Source organism: Plutella xylostella, chromosome Z, assembly GCF_932276165.1.
Source record: "Plutella xylostella chromosome Z, ilPluXylo3.1, whole genome shotgun sequence".
In the NCBI taxonomy this organism is placed as follows: Eukaryota; Metazoa; Arthropoda; class Insecta; order Lepidoptera; family Plutellidae; genus Plutella; species Plutella xylostella.
The window spans coordinates 7,651,309-7,668,594 of NC_064012.1; the positions used below are offsets into that span (position 1 = coordinate 7,651,309).

A 17,286-nucleotide genomic window follows, 5' to 3' on the forward strand; every position below is an offset into this window, starting at 1 on the left:
CGTATGGATCATAGACGTGGACACTAACGGTTGGACTGGTCCACCGATTCAAAGTCGATCAGCGGGCATTGGAAAGATTGGTGGTTCTTTGAAAGACCATATCAGAAATAAGGTAATCCGTAAGAGAACTTGAGTAACCGATATAGCTCTTAAATTCTGTATGCTCAAGTGGCATTAGGCCGGCCATAGCTGCCGAAGAACCGATGACCAGTGGGGCAAACGCGCTCTAGAGTGGAGACCACGAACATGCAAGGGTAGCGGCGGATACCCTCGGGCCAGCTGGACCAACGACCTTATAAAGCTGACCGGTAGTGGCTGGATGAGGAAGGTCGAGAACAGAGTGCAGTGTAACTGCTGGTGAGAGTTCCAGCAGTGGACAATTACTGTAGATGGCCTTGATTTTAGTCATTTTTCTGAAAAGAAACATTAAAGAAATGTTTACCGCACCAGTAAGTGCCAGTTATTGGTGCGTAAAAAAAATGTATGCAGATTAGTAACTGGCAGCCCCGTGCCAGTTATTGAAACAAAGCTGCCTAGACACTGGGGGTTTTTACAGTGCACTTTAAATCTTATTTTCTGTCGATAGAAGGTATAAAATAGCTTAAAACCCAAAATATTAGTAACTGGCAGGGGGGTGCCAGTTACTAAGTGAAGATATAAATTACATTTCAGTAACTAGCACCCTGAAATATAACTCAAAAGCAACTAAAATCACAGTGAATCGGGCCATTATGATATTGTTTAGACCTTCCCCTACTTCCTTGTTATTGTCACACTATCAAAAACTTATTTATTTTCGCGAAAACAGGCCATACATATTTTGGTGTCTCCTTAAGAAAAATTTAACGCACGTGCATTTTTTTGGCGATCTTCGCCGCTTTGACTCAGATAATTTCCAGCGCCGGAAAATACCCACCTAGCGGCGTAAAATTAAACTATAATATCAATGAATAATTGGAGATTGCTGTAAACACATCAAAGATGGTCTTACTATATCCAAAAGCTTAATATATTTAGATTTATAGTCAAAGTGCCAGTTACTGACACATGCCAGTTATACCACGATTTACCCTATATATATTTGATATTTATGATATGAGATCAGGCAGGCAGGGTAGCTAATTTGAAGTGGAACCTGGTGAAAAGCGTTAATATCATATTAGCATCGTATTCATAAAAAATTATACTTAAAATATTGTGAAGTAAAGAATAATGTGTCAGTACCTTCACCACTCGTGCTATATGTTAGCATTGCTTTGGATGGTTCAAATTTCGTGGCGTTTTTAATGTTCGCTTTAGTAGCCATCAAACTAGAAATGGTCTCAGTCTTAAGCCTGTTCCTGTTTTCACATTTTATTAATTTTAATTGAGAAAAAATTCGTTCGACGCATGCATTCGAAAAAGGCAACACAAGTAAAAGCCCGATAATCTTTTTCAAATTTGGAAACATTGGAGTACCGGTTAAATCCTTCAATTTCAATATTTGTCTCCAATATTCTTCAACGCTTTGAGACAAATCTAATTCATTATGGTCAAGGAAGGCATGTTTTTTCCATTCCTTTTGTAGCTGCACTTCATCAACATCATCTTTTATATTTGGGAATCTGTGTATCACGCTGGATACATCTTTAATTTCAAATTTTGAGATATATTTGGTTCAAGGACTTCTATAATGCCGTACAATGGGTCAGAAAAATCGTAGCGATGTGTAATTTGTTTTGTTGATTCTATGTAAAACATTAAACAGGTTCTTTTGAAGTCAGTGATTTCGGTTTTCGGTTCGGGAATTTCTTTTGATAATTCTTCAATTGATGACTGTGTAGCTACCCCGAAATATATTTTCTCAAGGGGCAGAAAGAATCTTGGATTGGCGTATTCTATACGGTAGGCATCGGTAGTTTTACAGTAATTGAATTGCATGTAGTTGCTGCCTATTGCTTTTATTAATTTTTGAATCTCAGGTTTTAATTGGTGGAGCAATGGTTTTTCAGACTGAACAGGCGGTTGAAATCGTTGAATAGATCTAGGACGTAAGACATGAATTCTAGATAAACTATGGTGAGTTTGTTGTCAAGTACGCCTATTATAACCTCCGTGATCTTACTTGGATCTTCTAAAACTTCAAGTCTAAAGTACTCAGAGAGTACATCGTACTGTTCTAATACTCTGTTGACGCACGCCTGTAGAGATAACCATCTTGTAATTGAAGGACTCAAAATTTTATGAACATCAACATTAAAAAATATTTGTAAATCTCTTAGCTTCTCTTGTCTAAGTGAACTGCGGCTAAAATGAGATCCAACATTTCTTAAAAAGTCTTCTACAAATCTCGGAAGCTTGAGACATGCTTTAGATGCAACTAGATGGATCATGTGGCAGCTACACTTTACACATGCAATGTGAGGTACTTTTTCTTTTAAGTGGCTGAAAACCGAGTTGTGTCGCCCAACCATACTGTTTGTTGTGTCAGAAGCAAAGCCAACTAAGTTTTTTAAGGGGATCTGTTTATCTTCAAGCCATCTCAATAATGAATCTGTGTGGTCTTTGGCTTTTCCAGAAGTAACCTCATAGATGTCAAGGAATTGGGTACAAACCAAGAATTCATCCTCGTCAAAAAATATAACTGCCAGTGCACATTGCTTTTTAAAGCTTATGTCTGTAGTCTCATCCATGACAATACTAAATGTTGTTTTTTTTTAGTTTTGACACAAGTTCTTCTGTCAGTATGGGACCAAGTACAGTTTTTACTACATTCGTTGCTTTTGTTTTTCCCAAATTGACAGATTTTATTATATCTGAATCAGAAAATGTGTTTTTCAAAAAAGGTATTAAGTCATCTGACAACGACAATGGCAAATTATGTTCGGCAAGAAAAGCACATAATTTGAGTTCAGCTCTTTTCTTTAGTTCTTCTTCTTTTTTTGGTTTAAAAGCTTCTTCTATAGATGTTGATTTACAAATAGCGTTAACATTTTGTTTGTGTTTTATAGTACTTTGGTGCTTTACAAGAGCAGGCTTATGGTTCAGTATACTGCAATTACATATTTTACAAAAGGCCGTGACTGAGCCGTTTTGTTGCTCCCTTTTTGAAATCCAGTTTTTAAATGCGATGTCTACTAGCCATTTTTCGTTAAAATTATAAACTTGCTTCCTTTTTTTTCGGCCGGAGCCTCATCTACTGAGCTATCGATATTTTCTCGATCATTATTTTTTTCTTTGGAAGTAGATGCTTTAGGTGACAAAAACCTCTCCATTATCTTCAGATAGTGTTTTTTTTTTGTCATAGCGAAACATGCAATACATCATTGACACCATACATGCAAAAAAGAGCGATAGACAAAGTTAGTACATTAAAACAGAGACAAAACCATGTCTCTGTAAAAAAAAGGATATGTGCGTAAATACCTATATCATGGCATCCCCAAAAAGTAACGTGCATCGAAACACAAGATTTATTAATCAAATTGTTAAATTAGTTCAAAGTAAATAGCTCAGTACATGTTATGACTATGAGAACAAAATTATGTTATACAAACTCGTTATTTCGACGTTGCAAAGATAAAAGCTCTCATGTGTAATTTTTTAGTTCTCGAGAATTTTGGAAATAACTGCGTATTTATCTTTGCAATTCCGATTTATTGTAGGTTATTTACGCAAGTACTAAGTACGTTCACAAAATATTTTGCGTCGAAAGATACATCAATATGGCGAATAAGCATAAAAATATTGAGCTGGCAACACTGGAATGTAAGAGATTGTCCGTACTGAAGCCTTCTAGATTGCCATTAAATTGCCATAGCATTTTGCTTCATATTAAAAAGACAATAAAGACTTTGACGCGTGAAATATAATTATGATGGCGCGCGGGCTTATTCATTTGATTTGAAACATTCAAATTATAACTAGAAACAACTTACCTTGTTCGCATTGGCCGATATAGATAAACAAAATGAAATTCTAGCCCACTCTAGGTAGTTCCTGTAAATAAACCAAAGTTAACCATAAGTAAGTATATAAACCATAAATACCTAGTAAGTATTAAGTACCTAAATAGCTAGGTGCATTAACTTATGGAAGCTAATGTGCAGTAAACACCACTATATTACGCTTTTTTACTTGATAATGAGAAGACAATACCAAAATAAACTTATTTCAGTTGCAAACACGACTTTGCTGTTGAATTACTAATTATCATTTACTTACCAAGTATTGTTAGCAACACAAATTAATGTATAGGGAACCAACTGTTCACAGCAATGCCTTCTGCAATAAGTAAAACAATAACCCAATCAAAGTTTACAAAAGTTGAATCACAACAAAACAAACAAACAAAACATGACCGAATCGAAAAGTTAGAAGACATTGTTTCGATTCGTTCGCGCCAGTTTCTCGCCTGATTAAGCGAGATGGGAGATGTATAAATACAATGCGAGTGAGTGTGAGGACAATGTCAAGTGCGCCAACATGACGAACAAAAACTTTCTTGGATGCGTTCCGTTTTAGGATTATTTTTTTTTTGCTGATGAAAAATTCTGTATTTTTTATTGACCTAAAAGTAACTTGAAAGTAACATTTAGAGTCGTGTAACATGAAGGTAACATGAGAGGGTCAAAAGTAACGTAAAATGTTACAAAAGTAACATTCTGGCAACGCTGTTGTGTTTGTTTTCATGTGTCAAATCGAATTGTCAATGTCACATGCATTAGTTAATCTGTTAATTTCTGTAACAAACTATATCAGTAACGATAACGTTATACCTAGTCAATCTCAGAATAATTATTTTGACACTGTTATTATTTACTTTGTACTAAATAATTTTAGGGTTCTGGCAATAATAGTGCAGGTAGTTAAAATATTTATATCAAATAGTTATAGAATATTATTTTTAGTTACGTCTTTAATCTTATTATATTAAGTATATTGTATTGTATCTATTAAGTATATATTTTTTGTATGAGTATTTATAATTCTGCCCATAGTGATGATGACGATGACTCTTTTCTCTCATGTTCCTCAATTGCCACAGCCAGCAGTTGTGACTTGTCTTACGTTTCTCTTTCTTCGAATCTCAACAGTTCGTTTTCGAACTGTCCGAAATCTCTGAATGTAGTTCACATAAATGCTCAGAGTATTCCGGCTCATTGCTCCGATATGCTTGCATCTTTTGATAATAACAACATTCATGTCATTCTTGTTTCTGAATCCTGGCTAAAACCTTCTCTTGACTCATCTTTATACCCTCTTCCAGGTTTTCAGCTAATTCGGAATGACCGAACTAACAAAGGCGGAGGTGGAGTGGCTATCTATCTACGTAGTCATATTCCCTTTACGATCGTCAGCAAATCTCCGAGTGAGTATTCTGAGAAAGCCGAACATCTTCTGATAGAAGTGCGTCTAGGCTACAGCAGGATTCTCCTCGGAGTTTGCTATAGCCCTTCACTGACTGTAAATTACTTTTCCTCCTTCGAGAAGCTTCTTGAAGATTTCTCTCCTTTATTCGACAATACTATCGTCATGGGTGATTTCAACACTTGCCTTCTCAAAAACAACTCTCGTTCTAATACCTTGCACTCCATTGTCACTTCAAAAAATCTGCACATTTTACCTCTTCAAGCCACTCACCATCAGCCTAACTCAGATTCTACTCTCCTAGATTTGATCATTGTTTCTTCTCCCGATCTTGTTATGAAACACGGTCAGTCCACAGCTGATTGTTTTTCATACCACGATCTTCTTTATCTCTCCTACAAGGTCCTCCCAAACCTAAAAAGCGTACTATTCTCCAACGTAATTTTAAAAAAGTGGACATGCAGCGACTTTTTGAGGATGCCAAAGCCATTGATTGGGCACAGCTGAACGACATAGACGATATTGACGAGAAGGTAACTATGTTTAACTCTCTGCTCACAAACCTGTTTAATAAACATGCACCCCTTCGTCCTGTCCGTGTCAAACAGCTCCCTGCCCCGTGGCTTACGGACAAGATCAAAGGCTTCATGACGAAACGAGATCAAGCCAAGTACCGCTACAAGAAACATTCAACTGGAGAGAACCTGAAAGTGTACAAGGAGTTGAGAAATCGATGCAATAGAGTGTGTAGGGACGCAAAACGCCGATACATCCATACATCCATAGAAAACTGTGATAATTCGCAGTTGTGGAATTTTTTGAAAACACTAACTTCGACATTGACCTCTCTGCTCTTAATAAGCATTTCTCTACACCTCCATTAGTTCTAAATGATCAAATTAGAACAGAAGCTCTTAATCATCTTTCTTCCTTGCCAATCCCTGACTGCCCTTCTTTCAATTTCAAACTTGTTACTGGCCGTGACGTTAAGAGATGCATCTCTGATATTACTAGTAAAGCTGTAGGTATTGATGATATCAGTGCCCACATGATAGTTTCTATTCTGGACGTCATTTTACCGCACATCACCAATTTGATAAATTATTCTCTCCTTTGTAGTTCTTTTCCCAGCCTTTGGAAAAAGGCCTTCATTCTTCCACTACCAAAAGTCCCTAACCCCTCGTCCTTGTCCCAGTTCCGACCCATCTCTATCCTACCGTTTCTGTCCAAAGTTCTCGAGCGCCTAGTCTTCGAACAGTTATCCTCCTACCTCTCCAACAACCAACTCCTGAACTCTTTTCAATCCGGCTTTCGTCCAGGCCACAGTACAGTCACAGCTTTAATAAAAGTCACCGATGACATCAGGCACAACATCGATAATCAGCAAGTTACTGTCCTTGCGTTGCTGGATTTCAGCAATGCATTCAATTCGGTTGACTTTGAGTTACTCCTTGGTGTTATTCAATCTCTTAACGTATCTCCGGCAGTTATAAGTTGGTTCGAGCCTTATCTCAAAGGGCGTCAGCAGTGTGTACGTACTGATGCCGAGAGTTCTTCTTGGTGTTGAGTTCTGGCTGGCGTCCCTCAAGGCGGCGTCCTTTCTCCTTTACTTTTTTACTTTTTATCGACAAAGCGAAATGCACCTGACATGATTGCATCATCACAGCTAAATGTCATACGAGACGTTATAACACTGCTTAGCCCATTCAAGCAAGCTACAGAAGATATTAGTGGTGAACAGTATGTAAGTGCTAGTTTAGCGATCCCTATATCAAATTTGTTACAAAAAGGACTCGAACAAGGGAGACCTTCAACTAGCATAGGCGTTGCAGTTCAAAAGAGTTTGCTGGATGGGGTTAATGCGAAACTAAGGCCACTGGAGCAACATGTGTTGCTCGCCAAAGCGTCCATTTTGGACCCCCGCTTTAAGCGTATTCATTTTAACTCCGCCCTGGCAATATCATCTGCAATTACGGAGTTAACCACGGAAAACCGAATGGAGCATAGGCGGAGGGGGCAACTTTCTCCTGAAGTCAGAGTGGCGTCTGAATCAGAAAATAATTCACCGTCTCCTTCACTATGGTCTAGGCATGAACAAATCCTCATGGACATAGCGTCAACTAGCGGCTTTACATCTTCGACCAGTGGCGGTATGCCTGCTGAATTAAAACAATACCTAGATCAGCCTTTATTGCCAAGGAAAGGTGATCCTATAAAATTCTGGACTGACAGCCGCCATTTCACTCCAGCACTTTCAGAAATAGCGTTGAAATATTTGGTCCCCCCTGCATCCTCTGTTTCTTCGGAGAGGGTGGCATCAGCCGTAAATCTTACAGTGCCGAATAACAGGAGCCGACTTACCGCGGAGCACATTAAAATGAGGGTCTTTCTTTTGTCTATTTCAGAAAAATATTGGTTGAATTAAATAATTATGTTAGTAAAACGTTTAAAAAAACAAAACAAATGTGTTTTTTTAAATACAAATAAGTTTATTTACCAAAAAACACAATTACATTATTTCAATAATATTTAAACAGAATCCTTATACATCATCACTAATTCATAAATGGGTAATGAGGGTACTTGGAATTATTAACTCCAATGTTACCGGTAAACTCTGCACTAGGCGAGCCTGTATCGCAGAGATCGTGTGCAATTTGATTGCCAGAGACGGAGCGGGCGGTATGAGCTGGAGCTGATTAATGGGTGGTTAAAATATGGAATAAATAATAAAGGAATTTCGTTTCGCAAGGATTTATTCTTATTAAGCTACCGATATATCGATATATTTTTTTCGATATATCGATTTCAGTATCGATACAAAAGAAAATATCGATATATCGAAATATCGATATTTTTTAGCACATTCGACATCCCTATTAGGCGCTAGCACTTTACTTGTATATTTTGATTAGCCAATCCAATCCAGCCATCAGCCTGAGACTAGGGCTTCAAACCAATGAGCCACATCGCTGCCGCTGTGGGGAACATGCTGACCGCCGCGGTCACCACGGCTTATCGTGCGGCCGAAGTGCCGGGCGTATAGCGCGCCATGCCGCACTCAATGACACCATCCGCCGGGCCCTTGCCAGTGCAAACGTTCCCGCTACCTTAGAGCCAAGCGGGATCATGCGGGACGACGGCAAGAGACCCGACGGCATGAGTCTGGTGCCATGGAAGAGGGGCCGGCTGCTGGTGTGGGACGCAACATGCGTGGACACACTAGCACCGTCCCATCTTCCATCTACCTCCAGAGAGGCTGGCGCTGCGGCCGGGCGGGCGGAGATGATGAAAGGCCGCAAATATGCATCCCTAGGAGAGGGGTACATGTTTGTGCCTTTCGGAGTCGAAACCCTAGGGCCGTGGGGACCGGAGGCACGTCAGCTTTTTAAAGACATCAGCACCAGACTAATAGAAGTCTCAAGGGACCCTAGGGCTGGCTCTTACCTCGCACAAAGGCTAAGCATCGCTATACAGCGGGGTAACGCGGCCAGCGTCTTGGGTACCCTACCCGACAGTGGCAGCGATCTGGCCAGCATTTTCTTTTTAGTTTAATTTTAATTTTATATTAGTTATTTAGATTGTATTGTGTACATAGATACTTTAGAAATAAAATCATTACTCTAAATGTCTTTAAATATTAGTGGAAACTTTATTGAAAAAACTACTACTTATGTATTTAACTTTAATGCATCCATCTGCTCTGTATGTTTCCTTAACAATAATAAAATAAAATAAAAATAAATTACATAATTAGCCAATCTATTGTATCTTACCGTTGCAACAACTCAACATTTCTGAATTTTGTAAGTTTATTTTATATCCAGCTCTGCATGTTAGTTACCTATAAGTTATTTTTAAGTTGTGTGAAACTATATATCTTTGTAATATGGCTATTGAAAAAACAATAAACGTTATTATTATTATTATATTGTGTCGTTACCATCACGGGACCATGGGACCATGGGGTCCCGGGCATTTGGAAGGCGTGCATGGGGCCGAAGCCAACATGTAGAGGCCCGTTTGACAACATTAATCTAAATGAAATGTGACACCAACCGACGATTTTCCCTGTGTAAACTATAGAAGTAAACCCAAGGAAATATTAGTTAGTGCAGGACTATTGTAGGATATGGAGAAAACTAATACAGGGTTATGGAAGGGGGTGCTTAATGGACTGGGTAACTGGGACTATGGAAGGACTATGGCCCCTGCCTGACCTATATGTTTCACATACGGATAAAAAGTCAGGGGGTGACTCACACACACATTAAATGGGCCCCCAAAACAGTCGCTAGCACATAACAGTGACGTAGCAACAAGGGGGCAACATGGCATGAGGTGCTGAGGGTGGAGAGGTATACCAAGGCTCTCAGAGCAATCGCGGATGCCGGTCAAGACCCCTACAAGCACTTACTGGATATACTTCCTTCCTCCGAGCATTTCTGCTCTAGCGGTACACCACTCAAGCCAGCCAGTGAAGGCAAGCAAGAGTGGGAGATCCTGTTCCTCGTCAGTATTCACTCTGGACAACCAATAAAGGCAAGCCAGAGATGAGAAACAGGGGTTCTCCCCGGCATCGGGTGGGTGGGGTCGCTAATGCCCAACAGCTCGCCACATGCTGCCCTGCCGCTTTATTATTATTATTATCTCTGTTTTTCACTCCTTTTGGAGGTTTATTCCCTATCTCACGGACGTAAGCCAAGTGAGGAGGGCCTAATTTTGGGATGAAATGACGGATGTTGTGAGGAATTTTCTGGTGATGCGGCATGTGTTTAATATGGTGGCTTTTTGTAGGGTGTAAATTATAGATTTTGGGACGTTAATTGTTTCCAGGCAATTTTTAAGAGATTTTGGGATGATTCCAGTTGATGATAAAACTATAGGCACAATGTGAATAGTTTGGGCGCGCCACTGGGTTTTAGTTTCTATTGCCAGGTCTTGGTATTTTGACAACTTTTCTGTGAATGTAGATTGGATGTTGTGGGTATTTGGAATAGCTATGTCGATGATGTAGGCTGTCCTGTTTGATTTATCTAGAAGGGCGATATCAGGTCTATTGAAATTTACAGTTTTATCGGTTAGTATAGTGCGGTCCCAGTAGAGTTTATAATGGTTATTCTCGTGAACGGTTTCAGGTTTGTATTTGTAGTACGGAACTTTCTTCTCTATGAAATGGGCTGAATGTGCTAGATGTTGGTGAATTATGGAGGCTACTTGGTCATGGCGGTGCTTGTAGTCATTATTATTATTATTATCATTATTATTATTATTTAGATTTTTATGTTTCTTTCGAGTTGCGTCTTGCGTCCCATTGTAAGGACGTGGGGTGTAAGGGTTCTAAACATCCGAATGAACCAATTGCCAACCTCACCTGCCCGTGGTGCACCCTGCTAAATAACAGACGAGGCTCTGGCGACCGGATGATGGCGGTATAACCATCCAAAAACAGCTAAACTAAATCCCATAGGCCGGCGATGGGCAGCAGCGTCACCAGTACGAAAAGTGTAGCCCTGCGATCACCAACCCGCATTGCAAAGCGTGGTGATTATGGCAAAATCCTCCATGGAGTCACACCCAAAGTCCCGGCCCCTAGTTCCCGGCAGCCCTACTATTCCTGACTACGGCAGCGGTCTAGGTAACGGTAGGGCAGGGGGTGCGAAAAATCCCCGGGTTACGACCCGGTTAGGCACAAACAAGACACGACCTCAGCCGTAGCGAAGGAAATCTTCAATGTCGGGGTCATTGTAAACAACTTTTGGTGTTCGACTTCATTGGTCCTCATAGCACAGGGAATCCTAGTTTGAGGACCAAGGTTTCAACAAATTTATGTGTCTTTGTTTGTTTTTTTTTCAAATAAACGATTTTTTTAATTGGAATTTCGCGACGACAAAAACAACTTCCCATAATAAACAGTCTCATGCATGACTAACAAAGTTTCTATGAAGAAGCTTTTTTTTCGTTACTTTATAATAATAATAATGAAGATTTCCATTTCAAAGACGATTGAAATGACGATACGGTTTGACGATATTGTTGAAAAAACTAAAAATAAAAACCCAATATTAAACAAAAACAATTATTACTATCCTCCATTTATTTCTACATTTAAAAGAATTCTTTTAAAACTTCCACCATTTTAAATCAGAAAATAAGGCACCATCTTCTTCAGGCATGGAAAGCCACTTCGAAACCCTAAAGAATCTTATTTTTAAAACGAAACTGAGAAAATATCGACTAGACGAGTTTCTTAAATTACATGGAGATAATATAGAAGGCGAATTGAAATTAGCGTTCTATAACCTTAGCCAGAATATAAGAAACAAAATAACGACAAACCAAAAACATAAAAGAAAAACAAAATTAGTTTTGAACAAAGTACTGAAATCCAGACAATTTTAAAAACAATCGCGTAAGTCTATAGTAGCCATACGATACGGTTTGACGATATTGTTGAAAAAACTAAAAATAAAAACCCAATATTAAACAAAAACAAAAACAATTATTACTATCCTCCATTTACTTCTACATTTAAAAGAATTCTTTTAAAACTTCCACTATGGTCCAATTTGCCATTTTAAATCAGAAAATAAGGCACACCATCTTCTTCAGGCGTGGAAAGCCACTTCGAAACCCTAGAGAATCTTATTTTTAATTAAAACGAAACTGGCAAAATATCGACTAGACGAGTTTCTTAAATTACATGGAGATAATATAGAAGGCGAATTGAAATTAGAGTTCTATAGTCTTAGCCAGAATATACGAAACAAAATAATGACAAACCAAAAAAATAAAAGAAAAACAAAATTAGTTTTGAACCAAGTACTCAAATCTAGACAATTTTTAAAACAATCGCGTAAGTCTATAGTAGCCAACTCCAAATTTGAATTTTTTCAGCAAGAATCACCAACCAAACCAAACTAATATGAATATTTTTAATACTGACTCAATATTTGCAGATCAGCCCTCCTACATAGAACATTGGAAAGGACAAGGTAGACTTAGCGAATCCAAAACAGTACCCAATATTAAATTTATCAAAAATGGAAACTTATGCAACTCGTGTTATGTAGATTACAAATATATTACCGTCAAAAATACGTGTGCCTTTGACTCTGTCATGTATTTATTATGTACAGGCTACATAAAATATAACAATATAAAAAACCTATTCCTTTCACCTAAATTAGAGCCGTTAATACCAGAATATTTACAAAAACTATGTTGCGATAGTAATTGTGAAGACGATGAAATTCACACATTAAGAACAAAGATTATTTGCAAAAATTTACAAAAACCACCGTTAATACCTAGCAGGAAATTAAAAAAAAACATTTTATTGCGAATGCAACGTAGCTAATATTTTCGAAAGATTCCCGATCCAATACTTGAGTAGCGCAACTTATACAAAAAAATGCTCACAATTGTTTTGTTTATCAATAAATATTAGCCGGGAGTAAATGCTCTCTTACAGTTTTCTGAGTTCTAGGCTCTTTTATATCTATTTTGAAGAGTTCCAGAATCTAATATATTATCAAAAGGTCATTTATTATGGTAATAAAGGCTGCAGTTGCAGTTGATCCACAGAAATCCGGCAAATATAATTCACTTTCAAAAAAAAAAGTTGTTTACTAAGGCGAACCTTCACAATTTTTGTTTTATAATTGTAATCGCCGATTTTTTGTTTTATAATTTTTGTGTTTTGTTTTATAATTTTGTGTTTTATAATAATTGTAATCGCCGATTTTATTTATTTTTTTTGAACCGACAATTTTTGTTTTATAATTGTAATCGATGGAGCGTACCATACTTGGTGTACGAAGGATTGACCGAATCCGGAACACCACGCTACGCTCCTCGACTCGTATCACTGATGTGGGCGCACAGACTGCGAAGCTGAAGTGGGCCTGGGCAGGCCACGTCTGTCGCATGCACCCGGACCGGTGGGCCAGAATGGTCACCGAGTGGGTGCCCAGTGATGGACGTCGGCGTCGCGGAAGACCCAGACGGAGATGGCGGGACGACCTCGACAGGTTTTTGCCTCAATGGCCGAAAGAAGCACAGGATCGGGAACGGTGGTCATTATCTAAGGAGGCCTTTGCCCAGCAGTGGGACACAAAGCAGGCTACATTAAAAAAAATATATATTGTAACCGCCGGCGTCATTCCATTTCCGGTGGGCCAGAACCATCACTTTTTAATAAGACTTATTAATTATCTTATCTTATTAATAAATCCTAGTTTTTATTGGAATACGTTTGCTCAAAATAAAGAGGTAATTACTATAAAATCATAAAACAGTAAGCGCAGTTTAATGTTATGCTTCTCGCTGAGCTAGAACTCATTTCGGCACCGAGAAGCAACATTCTCATTTTTTTTTTTTTTTATTACTTTTTAACTTTTTCCTGTAAATGTATGTGTTGTTTCTTTGTGTGTTAGAAATAAACGAATTTTCTTTCTTTCTTTCTTGTAGCTGTCAGTTCGTCTTCATTGTCATGAATTCTTGCTTCCAAATGGACAACATTTCATTTTCTTTACCCTATATTTTTATTAGCTATTCGGAAAGGTTATAAAAAATTAGAGGACTCGTATTTTTTTATTTTGTATATACATTAATTTTTGCATGTTATTTTTAACTTTAAAGTTAATTATTTTAAAACCGGAAATGGCATCACATATTAGGCTCAATTTTTATTTTTGTCTATTGCCTTAGTCTCGAAAAAAAACATAAATGACACTGTCAAGTGACATTTAAACTTTGTTTACATGCCAACCAACAAATGGGTCATTTTCAAATGACATTGATATTTCTGATGATACAAAGTAGGTACTTATCATGTAAATAAATTAGCAGAAGCATTTTTTCAGCTGTGTAGGCGGTGGCATGCTCTGGGACATATTAAATAGAGGTCATCTCTTAATAAGTACTAACCATTTTATATGATAAATTAAAAAAATAGTTAGAAAGTGTCCAAACAGAATTTATGAAAATTACCCAAATAAACAACAACGACTCGATAAAACGTCAACGTCAATCAAAAATGAAAGTTACAGTTACTTTGTTTTTAAATCTATAGGCTATGATCTTCAAAATGCATCGCACCTGATGCATGACGTCATCAGCACTTTTTTACTATTTTATGATTTTCTCGAAAATTATACATCCAAAAAATACAAAAACATTTTTTTTATGGCCTTTAGAGCTAAATCTCGAAATGGTTTTCGATTTATAGCAGCTTTAGTTTTTTGAAATGTTGTCCATTGTCATCACCAATAACCCGCAAATGTCCTAGGAATGATAGTACCGTCGCGACAGGTCTCCATATTTGACTGCTATTATCATAATTTGACCCATTAATAGCTATTTACGCTCGTACGGCTCAAGATTTTCTGAATTTCTCGTCCCAGGTCTGAGTCTAAGTTCAAGTTCTTTGAAGTCTTCCAAGAAGTCATTTTTGAAGAAGAAAGGTACATAATTTTTTAGTCGCAAGCACTTTGATATCAGCCCATTTCAAAACGCTTTCATCAGTAGACTTCAGTTTGCTGGAAGATACTTATCTCCCTCATAGTTTTGAAGTCCCTAAAATATGCAGGTATGTTCCATAACTTGCGCTTTGTATGAATTGACTTTTCGAGCTACCCTAATAACATTTACCCAGTCTTCGGGGATAAATATTTTTGCGCACTTCAATGCCCGCTCTTTCGTCGAGTGCATATTATGACATTTCATATACCTATGTGTGTCCTGGTTCAAGAAACTTATGATCATTTATTTGATTGTCCGGTGACGTATCGTAACTGAGCACTATAGGTACTATCGGAGTATTCGTAGATTATCGACGAAGCAATGCTACAATCCTAGACTCTTTCTCTCCATGAAGCCAAACCGGCTCTATACATGTCTGCTCTATATTTAAATGAAGGATACATGCAAGTTAAAATCCTAAAAAAATACCAGTCCAGGGGGAGGGCGTAGTTGAACACCATCCCTCTGTATACTCACTTTCATTTTATTCTGCAGATGTTTTAAATATTGATCCATCATCTTCATTAGGTTTGGTAAGTGTTAGTGCAGCACACTTCAACTTCATTTTATTACAGCCTCGAGTGAGTTCATCTTTTTGTGATTATTTTTTTACTCTCCTTTAGTAAAACTTAGTTTTATACCTTTAAAAATTTTACGTGCGTCATTACATTTGCGTACATTTTTGCATTTCACAAATTAGTCTCGCGATGTATATAATGACCCTGTCCACAGCTTATAAACAATATGCAAGTACCATGTTAGAACCTCTTTAGTCATTTTCCGTTCATAAATCTTAAGATTTTAAAAATAGATTCCAATTGAGAGTTCGCATTCATTGTTTGCTCCATTCCGTGAGTAAGAGGTTCGAAAGTCGCCATTCATCCTTGGGGGGCAATGGCAAGCACGTCTGAGGACTTCTGTCAACACACAGCTCCCTCTAAATGACGCAATTTAGCGCAGCTGTCCGACAGTCCGACAACTATGTCTCTAAATCCTAACTAATATTATAAATGCGAAAGTAACTGTGTCTGTCTGTCTGTCTGTTACTCTTTCACGCCAAAACTACTGAACGGATTTGAATGAAAATTGGTATACATACGGTCAAGACCCTGGGAAAGAACATAGGCTACTTTTTATCCCGGAATTCCCACGGGAAAACTTTTTAAGGCGAAGCGAAGCGCGCGGGAACAGCTAGTTGTATTATAATATATTATGTCACATGAATTCTGTTGCAAAAGTGGTACACTAAGCCGAAAAAGGGTGGAGTCATTCTAAACATCTTTTATACTAAGATTTTTTTCTTAAAAAAATCCACTCCTGATAGTTAAAAGTTACGTGACAAACCAAGTTTCAACAAAAACTTGCGCCTTTCGATATAGATACAGACAAACCAAAAGACCCGACTGAACCAACGCTTCGACTGAATCAGTCTGCTTGGGAAATTGGTATAATACTGATTTCTGCAAAACCTGAAAAATCATGTTATATTAGATTTTTCCGTGGGTATATTCAGGGATAAAAAGTATGTAGCTAGCGTGTTATCCTAGGGTGTCAGTTACCTATCAAATTTAATTAAAAAATGTTTAGCCCCTTTCCTGTTACAGTAACAATCATCCATACTTACAAACACGTTTATAATATTCCGAACAAGTACCCAATCAATTTGGTTTATTTGAAAGACAACTTTGTGTCACAGAATATAACATGAAAGGGAAGCGAGGCGTCTCTGTGGAAATTAAATTAATGTAGGCTTCTCCCCGGCCTGTCTGGGCTAAACATTTATTTTATGTCCCACCATATTTCTATGGCGTGTTATTTAGGTAAATAGGTATGAAATCCTTTGTATTGGGACAGTTTATTTTTGCCTATTTCTAATCTCAATACGAATATTTTATTTAGATTAGAATGATTCACTTACGCGTAACTACAGCACTTTAACAATACCGTGTAACCATGTATACAGGTGATTAGTTATGACAGGTATTCCTTTTAATGGATTATACAGGGTGTTGCAAAATTGGTATACTAAGCCGAAACCTACATGTGCAGCATGATATATCTAAGCTGAAATCAGAATTTGGAAATTCGCGAAAAAAAAAACATTTTCCATAGTAAAAAGTCACGTGACCAACAAAGTTTCTATGAAAAATATATTTTTTTTCGTGAATTTTGAAATTCTGATTTCAGTTTCGGGCTTAGATATACCATGCTGCACATGCTGGTGTCGGCTTAGTATACCCTTTTTGCAACACCCTGTAGAAGAATCCATTTGCAGTTAATTACCTAACATAAGCCATATTCAAACCTCAAATTATAAATAATAATATATAAGAAGAGAAATATGACCACAAATTAATGTAATCGTCTTTCTCGGATATTGTCTCAGAAAAACACCCTCACAAATTAACTTTC

At 37.7% G+C, this 17,286-nt stretch overlaps 1 pseudogene; it reads right to left on the reverse strand.

Moving 5' to 3' along the window:
- Positions 1–1,964: 1,964 nt before the first annotated feature.
- On the reverse strand, positions 1,965–5,576 carry LOC125491290 (annotated as a pseudogene).
- Between the last annotated feature and the right edge of the window lie 11,710 nt (positions 5,577–17,286).